This window comes from Heterodontus francisci, chromosome 33 (genome assembly GCF_036365525.1).
Source record: "Heterodontus francisci isolate sHetFra1 chromosome 33, sHetFra1.hap1, whole genome shotgun sequence".
NCBI lineage: Eukaryota > Metazoa > Chordata > Chondrichthyes > Heterodontiformes > Heterodontidae > Heterodontus > Heterodontus francisci.
In genome coordinates this window covers 47,457,645-47,473,964 of record NC_090403.1, presented here as the reverse complement: position 1 = coordinate 47,473,964, position 16,320 = coordinate 47,457,645, and positions in this window count along the sequence as shown.

Genomic DNA, 16,320 nt, shown 5'->3' with positions numbered 1-16,320 from the left:
CTGGCTGCTGCAGATGCATCTGTCCATGATTGTATTGGTAGGAGTGACCACCGACAGTCCTTGTGGAGACGAGGTCCCGCCTTCACATTGAGGATACCCTCCATCATGTTGTGTGGCACTACCATCGTGCTAAATGGGATAGATTTTGAACAGATCTAGCAATGTAAAACTGGGCATCTATGGGCACTGTGGGCCATCAACAGCAGCAGAATTGTACTCCACCACAATCTGTAGCCTCATGGCCCAACGTATTCCCCACTCTACCATTACCATCAAGCTGGGAGACCAACCCTGGTTCAATGAAGAGTGCAGGAGGGCATGTCAGGAGCAGCACCAGGCATACCTCAAAATGAGGTGTCAACCTGGTGACGCTACAAGCCAGGACTTCTTGCGTGCCAAACTGCGTAAGCAGCATGCGATAGACAGAGCTAAGCAATCCCACAACCAACGGATCAGATCTAAGCTCTGCAGTCCTGCCACATCCAACCGTGAATTGTAGTGGACAATTGAACAACTAACTGCAGGAGGTGGCTCCACAAATATCCCCATCCTCAATGATGGGGGAGCCCAGCACATCAGTGCGAAAGATAAGGCTGAAGCATTTGCAACAATCTTCAGCCAGAAGTGCCGAGTTGATGATCCATCTTGGCCTCCTCCTGAAGTCCCCAGCATCACAGATGCCATTCTTCAGCCAATTCGATTCACTCCACATGATATCAAGAAACAACTGAAGGCACTGGATACTGCAAAGGCTATGGGCCCTGACAACATTTCGACAATAGTACTGAAGACTTGTGCTCCAGAACGTGCCGCCCTGCACCCCCTCCCCTCCTTCCCCCCACCGCCCAGCCAAGCTGTTCCAGTACAGCTACAACACTGGTATCTACACAGCAATGTGGAAAATTGTCCAGGTATGTCCTGTAAACAAAAATCAGGACAAGACCAACCCGGCCAATTACCGCCCCATCAGTCTACGCTCAATCATCAGCAAATTGATGGAAGGTGTCGTCGACAGTGCTATCACTTGGCACTTGCTTAGCAATAACCTGCTCAGTGACGCTCAGTTTGGGTTCTGCCAGGGCCACTCAGCTCCGGACCTCATTACAGCCTTGGTTCAAACATGGACAAAAGAGCTGAGCTCAAGAGATGAGGTGAGAGTGACTGCTCTTGACATCAAGGCAGCATTTGACCGAGCGTGGCATCAAGGAGCCCTGGCAAAACTGAGGTCAATGGGAATCGGGGAAAATTCTCCGCTGGTTGGAGTCTTACCTAACACGAAGGAAGATGGTTGTGGCTTTTGGAGGTCAATCATCTCAGCTCCAGGACATCACTGCAGGAGTTCCTCAGTGTAGTGTCCTAGATCCAACCATCTTCAGCTGCTTCATCAATGATCTTCCTTCAATCATAAGGTCAGAAGTGGGGATGTTCGCTGATGATTGCACAATGCTCAGTACCTCAGATACTGAAGCAGTCCATGTAGAAATGCAGCAAGACCTGGACAATATCCAGGCTTGGGTTGATAAATGGCAAGTAACATTCACGCCACACAAGTGCCAGGCAATGACCATCTCCAACAAGAGAGAATCTAATCATCTCCCCTCGACATTCAATGGCATTACCATCGCTGAATCCCCCACTATCAACATCCTGGGGGTTACCATTGACCAGAAACTGAACTGGAGTTGCCAAATAACTACTGTGGCTGCAAGAGCAGGTCAGAGGCTAGGAATCCTGAGGCGAGTAACTCACCTCCTGACTCCCCAAAGCCTGTCCACTATCTACAAGGTACAAGTCAGGAGTGTGATGGAATACTCCCTACTTGCCTGGATGGGGAGCTCCAACAACACTCAAGAAACTCGACAACATCCAGGAAAAAGCAGCCCGCTTGATTGGCACCCCATCCTCAAACATTCACTCCCTCCACCACCAACAAAGTCCCACATAAGAGATTAGCATGTAAAATTAAAGCGCATGGGATTGGGGGTAGTGTATTGTGATGGATAGAAAATTGGTTGGCAGACAGGAAACAAAGAGTTGGGATAAATGGGTCTTTTTCCGAATGGCAGGCAGTGACTAGTGGGGTACCGCAGGGATCGATGCTAGGACCCCAGCTATCCACAATGTACATTAATGATTTAGATGAGGGAACTAAATGTAATATCTCCAAATTTGCTGATGACACAAAACTGGGTGGGAGGGTGAGTTGTGAGGAGGATGCAAAGAGGCTTCAGGGTGATTTGGACAAGTTGAGTGAGTGGGCTAATGCATGGCAGATGCAGTATAATGTGGATAAATGTGAGGTTATCCACTTTGGTAGCAAAACAGGAAGGCAGATTATTATCTGAACGGCTATAAACTGAGAGAGGGGAATATGCAGTGAGACCTGGGCGTTCTCGTACAGGGAGAGGATTCGAGTACAGGAGCAGGAATGTCTTGCTGCAACTATACAGGGCCTTGGTGAGGCCAAACCTTGAATATTGTGTGCAGTTTTGGTCTCCTTATCTGAGGAAGGATGTTCTTGCTATAGAGCGAGTGCAGCGAAGGTTTACCAGACTGATTCCAGGGACAGCATGACTGACGTATGAGGAGAGATTGAGTCAGTTAGGATTATATTCACTGGAGTTCAAAGAGTGAGTGGGGATCTCATAGAAACCTATCAAATTCTAACAGGACTTGACAGGGTAGATGCACGAAGGATGTTCCCGATAGTGGGGGAGTCCAGAACCAGGGGTCATGGTCTAAGGATATGGGGTAAACCTTTCTGGACTGAGATGAGGAGAAATTTCTTCACCCAGAGAGTGGTGAGCCTGTGGAATTCGCCACCACAGAAAGCAGTTAAGGCCAAAACATTGTATGTTTTTAAGAAGGAGTTAGATATAGCTCTTGGGTCTAAAGGGATCAAAGGGTATGGGGCGAAAGCAGGAACAGGCTACTGAGTTGGATGATCAGCCATGATCATAATGAATGGCGGAGCAGGCTCAAAGGGCCAAATGGCCTACTCCTGCTCCTATTTTCTATGTTTCTATGACGCACAGTGACAGCAGTGTGTACCATCTACAAGATTACCTGCAGTAACGCACCAAGTCTCCTTAGACAGCGCCTTCCAAACCCGCGACCTCTACCACCTAGAAGGACATGGGCAGCAAATGGTTGGAAACACCACCAGCTGCAAGTTCCCCTCCAAGCCACTTACCATCCTGATTTGGAACTATTTTACTGTTCCTTCACTGTCGCTGAGTCAAAATCCTGGAACTCCCTTCCTAACAGCACTGTGGGTACACCTACCCCACATGGACTGCAGCGGTTCAAAAAGGCAGCTCACCACCACTTTCTCAAGGGCAATTAGGGATGGGCAATAAATGCTGGCCTAGCCTGCGATGCCCACATCCCATGAATGAATATTTTTAAAAATGATTCTAAGCAGAATTTTGGTACCACCATCTGTATGATAAATTTCACTGTTATGGGTCTCTTTAAATTTTCAAGTCCATTTAATTATTGATACTGCTTTTAAATTGTGTTTCCCTCAGCAGCAAATGATAAGTATCACTTATTCAGATAGAAACCAGCTGCATCCCAAGCAGAGTAAACACAGAATCTATTAATTGCCAAATCTCTAAGTAGAGTGTGGAAGGTATCCTCTTTCTTCAAATGATTCACGTTCATCAAACAGACTCCAAATATGAACATAAAAGCAAAATACTGCAGATGCTGGAAATCTGACATAAAAACAAAAAATGCTGGACATACTCAGCATTGTGTCTGGCAGCATCTGTGGAGAGAGAAGCAGAGTTAACGTTTCAGGTCAGTGACCTTTCATCAGAACTGGCAAAGGTTAGAAATGTAATAGGTTTTAAGCAAATAAAGCAGGAGTAGGGCAAAAGATAACAAAAGGGAAGGTGTTGATAGGACAGAGGGTCACAGAGAATAACTGACCAGAATGTCATGGAGCAAAGACAAAGGGTGTGTTAATGGTGTGGTGAAAGACAAAGCGTTAGTGCAGAGAGGGTGTTAAATGACAGGATCGTCCTCCGCCATTTCTGCCACGTCCTCTTGAAAAAGGAAGGCTGCAGGGTGACCTAATAGAGGTCGTTAAATTGTGGAAGGTTTCATTAGAGTGGATAATGAGAGAATATTTCCACTTGTGCAGAACAGCACAACCAGAGGCCATCAAAAAAGATAGTCAGCAAGATATCCTGTAGGGAATTCAGAAGAAACTTCTTCACCCAAAGTGTGGTGAGAACTCAGTACCACAGGGATGGTCGAAGTGAATATGATAGATGCATTTAAGGGGAGGCTAGGCAAATATTTGAGAGAGAAGGGAATAGAGGGTTCCCTGATAGATTTAAATGAGGATAAGAGGAGGCTCGAGTGGAGCATAAACGCCAAATGAACTGGTTCAGCTGAGTGGCCTGTTTCTATGCTGTATATCCTTTGTAATTATGTATATAATCCTATATATGTTCTATTACTGTCTGAATATTCCTCACAAGTCTCTTTGTCCCTATTTGGTTTAAGTATAGCCCATCTCTCCTGTTTCAATCCTTTTTATTCTGGAAGGATTCCCAGCTTTTTACATAACCTGCTCATTTCCCGGCGGAGCAGCAGGAGAAGGTAGCGACTCTTCGGTGGGTAAGTGAAGGCACCAGGAGCTGTGTTTTAAAAGTTGTACTTACTGTTTTCCTTGTGTTCAAGTTACTTTTGGCGCGGGAGGAACCGGAAGCTGGACGGCAGCAAGGACTCCTGGGTAGGTATTTTCTTTAAAGGTGCGGAGCAGAGTTAACCCGAGACACTACACATGTAGTGTCTCCCACCCATCCTCCTCCTCTAACCTAATAATAAGACCCTTTTTACCCTCCTCCTCTAACCAAAAAGGACTGAACAGGTAAGCTATTTCACTGTTTTTGTTAATATCTATATTTGTACTTAATTAAGGGGTAATTGAGTAAAAGAAATGGCAGCCAGGGGAGTGCAGTGCTCCTCCTGCAGTATGTTCGAGGTGAGGGGAACCTCCGGGGACCCTGCCGACTTTACCTGCTGGAAGTGCATCCGTCTCCAGCTCCTATCAGACCGTGTTAGGGAACTGGAGCTGGAGCTGGATGAACTGAGGATCATTCGGGAAGCTGAGGGGGTGATAGATAGAAGCTACAGGGATGTCGTTACTCCACAAAACAAAGGCAGCTGGGTAACAGTTAGAGGTGGGAAGAGGTCAGTGCAGGGATCTCCTGTGGTCGTTCCCCTCAACAACAAGTATACAGTTTTAGATACTGTTGGGGGGGGCGGCCTATCGGGGGCAGGCTGCAGTGAACGGGCCTCTGGCACGGGGTCCTGCACTGTGGCTCAGAAGGGAAGGAGGGAGAACGGGAGAGCACTAGTCATCGGGGACTCGATGGTGAGGAGTACCAACAGGCGGTTCTGTGGGAGCAAGCGAGACGCACGGATGGTTTGTTGCCTCCCTGGTGCCAGGGTCCGTGATGTTTGTGATCGCGTCTTCAGGATCCTTAAAGGGGAGGGGGAGCAGCCAGAGGTCGTGGTGCACATTGGCACCAACGACGTAGGAAGGAAGGGTGGCACAGATGTTAGAAGTGAGTTTAGGGAGTTAGGCTGGAAGCTGAAAGCTCGGACGGACAGAGTTGTTATCTCTGGTTTGTTGCCGGCGCCACGTGATAGTGAGGCTAGGAATAGGGAGAGAGCACAGCTGAACACGTGGCTGCAGGAATGGTGTAGGAGGGAGGGCTTCCAGTTCTTGGATAATTGGACTGCATTCTGGGGAAGATGGGACCTGTTCAAACAGGACGGGCTGCATCTGAACCAGAGGGGCACCAATATCCTGGGAGGGAGGTTTGCTAGTACTGTTCGGGAGGGTTTAAACTAGTTTGGGAGGGGGATGGGAACCGGACTTGTAGTCCAGGGACCAGTGGGTCCACTCAGAAAGACAAAGAGTGTAGTGAGGTATTGGGGAAGGTAGCACTGTCGCAGAGGACAGATGGGCACGGAGAAGGGTTGAAGTGCGTATACTTCAACGCAAGAAGCATCAGGAATAAGGTGAGTGAATTGAAGGCGTGGATGGGCACTTGGGACTACGATGTTGTGGCCATCACGGAAACGTGGATAGGTGAGGGGGAGGAATGGTTCTTGGAGGTACCTGGTTATAGATGTTTTCATAAGATTAGGAATGGTGGTAAAAGAGGTGGGGGGGTGGCATTGTTAGTTAGAAATAGTGTAACAACTGCTGAAAGAATTTTTGAGGAGGATCTGCCGACTGAGGCACTGTGGGTTGAGGTCAGGAACAGGAAAGGAGCAGTCACCTTGATGGGAGTTTTCTATCGGCCCCCCAATAGCAGCAGGGAGGTGGAAGAGCAGATTGGGAAACAGATTTTGGAAAGGAGCAGAAGTCACAGGGTAGTAATTATGGGGGATTTCAACTTCCCAAATATTGATTGGCAACTCTTTAGATCGAATAGTTTGGATGGGGTAGTGTTTGTGCAGTATGTCCAGGAAGCTTTTCTGACTCAGTATGTAGACTGCCCGACCAGAGGGGAGGCAATATTGGATTTGGTACTAGGTAATGAACCAGGGCAAGTGATAGAGCTGTTGGTGGGCGAGCACTTTGGAGATAGTGATCACAATTCTGTAGCATTCACTGTGGTAATGGAGAGGGATAGGTATGTGCAACAGGGCAAGGTTTACAATTGGGGGAAGGGTAGATATGATGCTGTCAGGCAGGAACTGAGGAGCATAAGTTGGGAGCATATGCTGGCAGGGAAGGGCACGGTCGAAATGTGGAACTTTTTCAAGGAGCAGATAGTAGGGGCCATTGATAAGCATGTCCCTGTCAGACAGGGAAGGGATGGTCATGTGAGGGAACCGTGGTTGACAAGAGAGGTTGAGAGTCTTGTTAGGAAGAAGAAGGATGCGTATATAAGGTTGAGGAAAAAGGGCACAGGCATAGCTCTGGAGGGATACAAGATGGCCAGGAAGGATCTGAAGAAAGGGATCAGGAGAGCTAAGAGAGGGCATGAAAAATGCTTGGCGGGTAGGATAAAAGAAAACCCCAAGGCCTTTTACGCGTATGTCAGAAATATGAGGATGACTAGGGGGACCGTAGGTCCGGTCAAGGACAATAGCGGGAGACTGTGTGTTGAGCCGGAAGAGATAAGTGAGGTTTTGAATGAGTACTTCTCTTCGGTATTTACGAATGAGAAGGGGTGTATTACTGAAGAGGACGGTGTGAAACAGACTGGTAAGCTCGAGGAAGTGCTCGTTAGGAGGGAAGATGCGTTGGGGTTTTTGAATAACTTGAAGATAGACAAGTCTCCCGGGCCTGACGGGGTATATCCAAGGATGTTATGGGAAGCAAGGGATGAAATTGCAGAGCCGCTGGCAATGATCTTTTCATCTTCTCTGTTGACGGGGGTGGTACCAGGTGATTGGAGGGTGGCAAATGTTGTGCCCCTGTTCAAGAAAGGGAATAGGAACAACCCTGGGAATTACAGGCCAGTTAGTCTTACTTCGGTGGTAGGCAAGTTGATGGAAAAGGTGCTGAGGGATAGGATTTCTGAGCATCTGGAAAGACACTGCTTGATTCGGGACAGTCAGCACGGTTTTGTGAGGGGTAGGTCTTGCCTCACAAGCCTGATTGAATTCTTTGAGCAGGTGACCAAGCAAGTGGATGAGGGTAAACCAGTGGATGTGGTGTACATGGATTTTAGTAAGGCATTTGATAAGGTCCCCCATGGTAGACTTATGGAGAAAGTCAGGAGGCATGGGATAGTGGGGAATGTGGCCAGTTGGATTAAGAATTGGCTAACTGATAGAAGGCAGAGAGTGGTCTTAGATGGTAACTACTCAGCCTGGAGCCCAGTTACCAGTGGCGTGCCGCAGGGATCAGTTCTGGGTCCTCTCCTGTTTGTGATTTTTATTAACGACTTGGATGAGGAAGTCGAAGGGTGGGTCAGTAAATTTGCAGATGATACAAAGGTTGGTGGAGTTGTGGATACCGAGGAGGGCTATTGTCGTCTGCAAAGGGACTTGGATAGGTTGCAGTGCTGGGCTGAAAAGTGGCAGATGGAGTTTAACCCTGAAAAGTGTGAGGTCGTCCATTTTGGAAGGACAAACACGAATGCAAAATACTGGGTTAACGGTAGGGTTCTTGGGCATGTGGAGGAGCAGAGAGACCTTGGGGTCTATGTGCATAGATCGTTGAAAGTTGCAACTCAAGTGGATAGGGCTGTGAAGAAGGCATATGGGGTGTTAGCGTTCATTAGCAGAGGGATTGAATTTAAGAGCCGTGAGGTGATGATGCAGCTGTACAGGACCTTGGTAAGGCCTCATTTGGAGTACTGTGTGCAGTTCTGGTCGCCTCATTTTAGGAAGGATGTGGAAGCCTTGGAGAGGGTGCAGAGGAGATTTACCAGGATGTTGCCTGGAATGGAGAATAAGTCTTACGAGGAAAGGCTGAACATTCTAGGCCTCTTCTCATTAGAACGGAGAAGGATGAGGGGTGACATGATAGAGGTTTATAAGATGATCAGGGGAATAGATAGGGTAGACAGTCAGAAACTTTTTCCCCGGGTGGAGCAAAGCGTTACAAGGGGTCATAAATTTAAGGTGAAGGGTGGGAGATATAAGGGGGATGTCAGGGGAAGGTTCTTTACCCAGAGAGTGGTCGGGGCATGGAATGCCTTGCCTGGGGAAGTTGTTGAGTCAGAAACTTTAGGGACTTTCAAACGGCTTTTAGATAGGTATATGGATAAAGGAGAATGATGGGGTATAGATTAAATTGTCCTTGACAGAGGACAAAGGATCGGCACAACATCGTGGGCCGAAGGGCCTGTTCTGTGCTGTATTTTCTATGTTCTATGTTCTATGTTCTAAAGGATTAAGCCACTCCATCTCCCAAAATCTTTTGATGTAAACTTGTACACGGAAAATATTGCAAACACCCACAGGTACATTCGCATCTGTAAAGATCCAGTTAATGTTTCGAATAGAGATGACTCCTCTCTTTTCCCTCCCCTTTCCTCTCTCTTTGACTGATCTGCTGTGTTTTCTGTTATGCAATTCTTCTGGTAAGTCCCACCTTTATGATTCTTCATGGGCAGCTGAGGTACTTTAATCTTTAAAAAAACATCCCGAGACACAAAGAGGCTTTAGATAAGAAAAACTGATTAAATAACTTAGAATTAATGGGGAATTGTTTGTTGTAGAATTCTTTTGTGCTCCATTTTTCGACAAACCAGACCAGCAATGAATGCTTTGCAGGGTGACTAATTACAAGGTTGTTCTGACCTTGTTGAACAAAGTTTAGCTGGATGGTTTAAACTAAGGTTTTGTTGAATATTTTTTAAAGATATTACTATGGACTTGGACTTCAGCGAGTAAATATGAATGGACATAGGAAGGAAATAGGGACAGGAATAGGCCATTCAGCCCCTTCAAACTTGTTCTGCCTTTCAATTAGATCATGGCTGATCAGTATCTTAGCTCATCTGGTTCCATTAATTTATTACTTTTGCCTAACAAGAATGTTTCAATCTCAATTTTTGAAATTTTCACCTGACCTAGCCCCAAGAGTTTTTTTAGGGGAGAGTATCCCAGATTTCCACTACCCCTTTGTGTCAAGAAGTGCTTCCTGACGTCACCCTTGAACAAAATCAAAAGTGCTGGAAATACTCAGCAGCTCTGGCAGCATCTGTGCAGGAGAAGCAAACTCTCTCCACAGATACTGCCAGACCTGCTGAGTATTTCCAGCACTTTTTGTTTTGTTTCAAATTTCCAGCATCTGCAGTATTTTGCATTTATCACCCTTGAACAGCCTAGCTCTAATTTTAACTTTATGCCCCCTAGTTCTGGATTCCCCACCAGAGGAAATCATTTCTCTCTATCTACCCTTTCAAATCATTTAATCGTCTTAAACACTTCACTTAGGTAGTCCCTTAAATCTTCTATATTCAAAGGAATACAAACATAGTCTACATGTGATCTTAATAGTAACTCAGAAAATACGGACTGGATTATGAATTATTCCACATTCCAAGTTTTAAAAATCTGGTTTCATCCCTCTTACTTATTGGTTGGACCCTTGATACAAGCTGTTACAATCACTAGCACTTACCATCACAGACTGACTACATACGATTAGGCACACTACAGCCTGCCGGACTGAACATTGAGTTCAATAATTTCAGAACATGACGGGCCCTCCATTTTACTTTAATTTTCGTTATATTTTTCTTTTTCCTTTTTAAATATTTTTTTCTGTGTTTATTTTATTTTATTTCATCTTAGTTTGTTCAGTTTGTTTACCCATTGTTTTTTTCCATGTTTGTACTTGCGGCTGTTCAATTTTCAGTCCGTTAACACCCTCTCTGTACTAATGCTTTGTCTTTCAACACACCATTAACATATTGTTTGCTTTTGCTCCACAACCTTCTGATCAGCTATTCTCTGACCTTGTCCTATTTACACCTTCTCCTTTGTTATCTCTTGCCCCACCCCCGCTTTACTTGCTTATAACCTTTCACATTTCTAATATTTACCAGTTCTGAAGAAGGATCACTGACCTGAAACGTTAACTCTGCTTCTCTCTCCACAGATGCTGCCAGATCTGCTGAGTATTTCCAGCATTTCTTGTTTTTATTTCTGACTACATACAAGTTGCTCTCTCTTAACAGCCAGGTGGATTCAAAGGCAGAAATAATTTTCAATTGGAAATAAGATAAAAAGGAAAATAAAGTATAAAAGCTCCTGAGACCAAATAGAGACCCATTTATACTGTTGATCTTTAACCTGAATCTTGGCCTTTTAGATGGTTCTTGTGGGAAACTTGCTGACTGGATAGTTTAGTTTAGAGATACAGCACTGAAACAGGCCCTTCGGCCCACCGAGTCTGTGCCGACCATTAACCACCCATTTATACTAATCCTACACTAATTCCATATTCCTACCACATCCCCACCTGTCCCTACCACCTACCTATACTAGAGGCAATTGCTAATGGCCAATTTACCTATCAACCTGCAAGTCTTTGGCATGTGGGAGGAAACCGGAGCACCCGGAAAAAACCCACGCAGACACAGGGAGAACTTGCAAACTCCACACAGGCAGTACCCAGAATTGAACCCGGGTCGCTGGAGCTGTGAGGCTGCGGTGCTAACCACTGCGCCACTGTGCCGCCTAGTTCTTAGGCAAAAGTTAGTTTGAACCCAAAATTCCATAGTACCTTAAAACCTCATGAGTTAAAGTAGCTAAACCCATTGAAATGAAGTGGCAAAGTCTGGAAACCAGCTTTATGTAGCTCTTTCAATGAAACTTTCTGCTGTGTTAGAATGAAAATAATGGAGTGCTATTGTTTTATAAAGATCATACATCAATATTGAAGAGGACTGGGTTTTCGAATTGGTTCAAACGCCCTCTGGTCACCTCTAGAATGTGAAAGTTTCCTCTCTCCAATCGGTTAGATTTTCTGAATAAAATTAGTTGCCACAATGGTTTATTCAGTGAATTTGCACTCCCAGTGGGGATCCTCAGTTGACAGGAGTGTGGTTCAGTGAGTCTTTGCTACAGTGACCTCCACTATATGTGCTCCGCACTCCCATACAGTGAAGCTCTCCGCTGGGAGTGCAGTATTGCTAAATCTACCTTGTAGTCTAAACTCAATTCTTCCGTTGACATGACTTTTTAGTTATTGCTGTCTGGCATCGGTGGCTTTATGCAGCTGCCAGCTGCGAAATGCAGTAAAACATTCCATTTTCCAGCACTGACATCCCTAACCTTGGTGAATAAACAAAGAAGTGCAGTGGAGTGATAACAGGGCAAAAACATGTAGGGTTGCAGGTTCCGTTGTTTAGTTTACAATTGCCATAAAGTTACGTTGTGGGATATTAGTATATAATTCTTTTGCTCACTATTTTAACAGCCAGATTAATCCGTTTAAAAGAAACTGGTTAAGTTCTCTATTAAAATAGCAAATACATTTTATAAGAATTCATTACCCATTTTCACCAGGGAAGCCTCTTTAAATTACTATGTGTGGGAACTTGCTATGTGCAAGTTGAGGTCTATGTGTTTTACAGCAGTGACTACAGAGGCTATAAAGCAATTTGGGACATTCTGAGGGCATGAAAGGTGCTATTTAAATGCAAGCTATTTCTTGTTGGTAGCATGGTCCAAGACCACTTGCTTTTCTATCCCAGCATCAATAGATTTATAGAGGCTGAGTGGCATCTTCAAAGATTGCAGTTCTTCAGAGATTTATCTATAATGTTTGGGAACACAAAGTTTTGCTCCATTGAGTCCCTTACCTCATTTTGTTGCGCCCCTACATACAGTCTGTACATTACTTTTCTGCAATTTTTCCCCCATTCTCATTTTCTCCCCTGTTCCCTGTCCCTACCCTACATTTCCCAAATGGTAAAGCAAGCAATTAGATTATTCATAAACGTCCGACAATACTGCTTTTGAAGAGACTGTTAGGAGGTGTGTGGGTTTCTGGCCTTCAATCTTTCCTCTTTGATGGTCACAAACATATGCATCATATGAGCAAACCTGTGTCCGATCAATCTATGAAGCAGCTGGTTAGTTGAGGGCCATATGCCAATGGATCCATCTGTAAACCTTCTACAGGCTTGAAGAGTGATGCATTCTCTGTCATACATCATCTGCAAGAACTTCTCTCTTTCTTTAAAATGCTGAGTGTCATGAAGAGGAAACAGCGACAATGGCCTTGAAATTTACAGGGGATGGGAAGGGAATGGGAGCATCTGTCAGTGAGTGGGATAACTGCAAATTCTGGGAATGGGAACGTCTTACTGAATTTAACGGCAGGATCTCGTTAGAATTTTCTTATTGTGTTTGCTGCCCGACAGATTTAAGGCTGGTTGGCTGTTGGGCAGCAAAGCCTGCATTATTAAGCAGCAGCTGGTTACCACTGAGGACGGTCTCTGGCAATTGAGAAGGTGGTGTTGGTGCAGGGTGGAAAGAGGTGGCAGATTGGGCTCAGATAACAGGGTGGACTCAGATATTGTGGGGAAGAGAGTTCGCCTGGTGGGAGGGGGGTGGGGCAAGAGATCGTGGCAGGTTTGTTTGGAGGGCAAGGACAAGCACTCCTGCTCCTTCTGGCCTATAGTCAGTGCTGGAAAAGTACCTACCTGGTGGATCTGGTGTCTCCCTGCCTTCCTTCAGCTGCTGGGTTTCCTGAGCCCTGGGAAACACGTCCCACAGCCGTTAAATTTAAATGGCTCCCAAAATCTGGAGCACGCAGCCTCATTAACATATTAAAAACACCAGAGTGGGTCACTCGTACGCTCCCAAATCCATCACGGTTAAACCAGAAGTAGGCGCTTTCATGGTGGGCTGTGGTTGGGATGGGGGTGGAGGTTAAAATTCTTCCCATGAGTCAGATAGTAACGGAGTCATTTCTTAATCGTAGTACTCTCCCAATAAATTTCACAATTTTAATTTATTAATGTATTTTGCCACGCATTACCAGCATTACTAAAGATTACATTTTGATAAACCCTAGGGATCCTAGTACTGTTTAGAGCTTAAAAAAATCATTTGCAAATGGTTTGTAATGTAGCAAAGTGAATTGCAGGGCTCAAGCAGCTTTCATAAATATTTATTCCATATACAGACTTACCTCAGGCAGAGGTTCAGCAGTTACCTATGTCTAGGTATGTATAAAGCAACAAGCATTGCCAGGTAGAAAAAGCAAAATGCAGCATTGGAACTAGTCTAAAGCATTCAAGGAACACATAGCCATATTTTGGAGACAAAAAAATTAAATACCAAAGTTTCTGACCGCACCCCAGAGCCTTATAAATCAAATGAAGATTTAAACAAATCTTATTTCATGCACCAAATATATATTTCAATGTGAATTGACTGAAAGGTCAGTAGCCATCTGCTTTTCTCGTGGAGTTGAGTACTGCTTGTAACACCTGGAGTTTCAATCCTCCAGTCAATGTTCTTTAAGATCTGAGATATTTTGCCAATGGCCTTGGCTTCTGACATTGTGGAATGGAAGTTCCTTTCATGAGCAACTTCCTGTTCTAGCAAAAGACCAAGCATGAGAACTATCAATCAAAACACCTCTGGAGAACACAGCTGAACATGAAAAGAGGTTAGAGTGTAAAGTGCAGATCTTCCTGCTTTAAATGATAAGGATAGCTGGAAAAAATATTGTTCAAATATTCCTTTCATTTCAAACCCTCTGGCATCGTCTCAGCACCAAGTATAAAAACATTCCGCACAAACTAACACAGACCCACATTAGAAAACATGTATTTTTTCAGATCGTAAGGGGAAAAGAAGTTGTGGGGGAAAGGAGATCAGGGCAGGTTTATAATAGAAGATATATTAAAATATAAAACATGAGATGGTTTTGGTTGTTGGAGGCCAATTATCCCACGGCATCACTGCAGGAGTTAGATTAGATGAGATTAGATTAGAGATACAGCACTGAAACAGGCCCTTCGACCCACCGAGTCTGTGCCGACCAGCAACCACCCATTTATACTAATCCTACACTAATCCCATATTCCTACCAAACATCCCCATCTGTCCCTATATTTCCCTACCACCTACCTATACTAGTGACAATTTATAATGGCCAATTTACCTACCAACCTGCAAGTCTTTTGGCTTGTGGGAGGAAACCGGAGCACCCGGAGAAAACCCATGCAGACACAGGGAGAACTTGCAAACTCGACACAGGCAGTGCCCAGAATCGAACCCGGGTCCCTGAAGCTGTGAGGCTGCTGTCCTCAGGGCGGTGTTCTAGATCTGCAGCTACTTCATCAATGACCTTCCGTCCATCCTAAGGTCAGAAGTGGGGATGTTTGCTGACGATTGCATAGTGTTCAGTTCCATTTGCAACTCTTCAGATAATGAAGCAACTTGCCAAGGCTCCTTCAACAGGTTCCAAAACCCGTGACCCCACCACCTAGAAGGACATGCGCAACAGGCACATGGGAACACCACCACCTCCAAATTCCCCACCATCCTGACTTGGGCCAAAATCCTGGAACTCACTACCTAACAGCACTGTGGGTGTACCTTCACTACATCGATTACAGCAGTTTAAGAAAGTGTCTCACCAGCACCTTCTGAAGGGCAATTAGGGATGGGCAACGGATGTTGGCCTTGCCAGTGATGCCCATATCCTGTGAGTGAATAATAATAAAATAAATTCCAAAAACCCTCAGTCCCTCAAACTAACCTTTGGTCTTCAAATCACATTCAGTCAAAGGAAACAAGGCCTTAGTATCTGTAAAGGAATCAGTTGCCATGGTGACCACCCTTCTTCTATTGATACCAACAGAATCCCCTTCCCATCTCAATTATGTCAGCAACCCAGCAAAAGGAAGAGACCAACCAATAAAGGAGCGGTGCAACTATGTGCTTTGTTTGGACTTTTTATTTTGTTGAGCACTCCTAACTGTGGAGATGAGGTTGAAGCACGTCTTATTTCTGCCATGCCACAAATATTCAGATCCCTGATTAGCTATATCTATGAATACTGCCTGGAATTATGAGCTAAAACTGCCAGATGCTTTGTTGCTCTTTTGACTAAATTTAAGCATACAGTATAACTAGCTCAGACAAATCACTAAGTTATTAATAATGGATGAGCCCATTTTCTTGCCAATAAATTGCTGTGACAGTCTGCAAAGAAATGCAGTATCCGTTTTTACATTAGTAAAAAAAAAAGATATTTTTCTTCCTCTTCTTAAAACATTTTGGGGAAAAAAACATAGTTGAAATACTTCAGATAAGGTTCAGTTCAAATTTTCAATTCGGATCCAAATGTAGAAACCGAAAAGTTGCAGTTCTCATTTGTGGTAGAACATTCTTCCAGAAGAAAGGTAATTGTAGAATAACAATTAGCATGTACAGCATCTGCTATTGTCTTGCAACATCTAGAGAAATGAAAATCCAATGCCCCTTCATTTAAAACTGCACAATTCGATCACAGAGGCCTGCTGTCCATTCTGACATCATTAACCACGAGCAACACAAAAGCCGGGTGAAAGTAGAATAAAACCACAATTCCTTATCCTCATCCTCCCCACCCAGAAAAACAACAACTTGGATTTATCTAGCACCATTAATGTGGTAAAATGTCCCAAAGCACGTCACCGCTGTGTTATCAAACAAAAATTGACACCGAGCTACTGGAGAAGATACGAGGGCAGGCGACCAAAAGTTTGGTCAAAGATGGTATGTTTTAAGGAACATCTTAAAGGAGGTAGAGATGTGGAGAGGTTTAGGGAAGGAATTTCAGAGCTTTAAGCCCAGGCAGCTAAAGGCGCACGG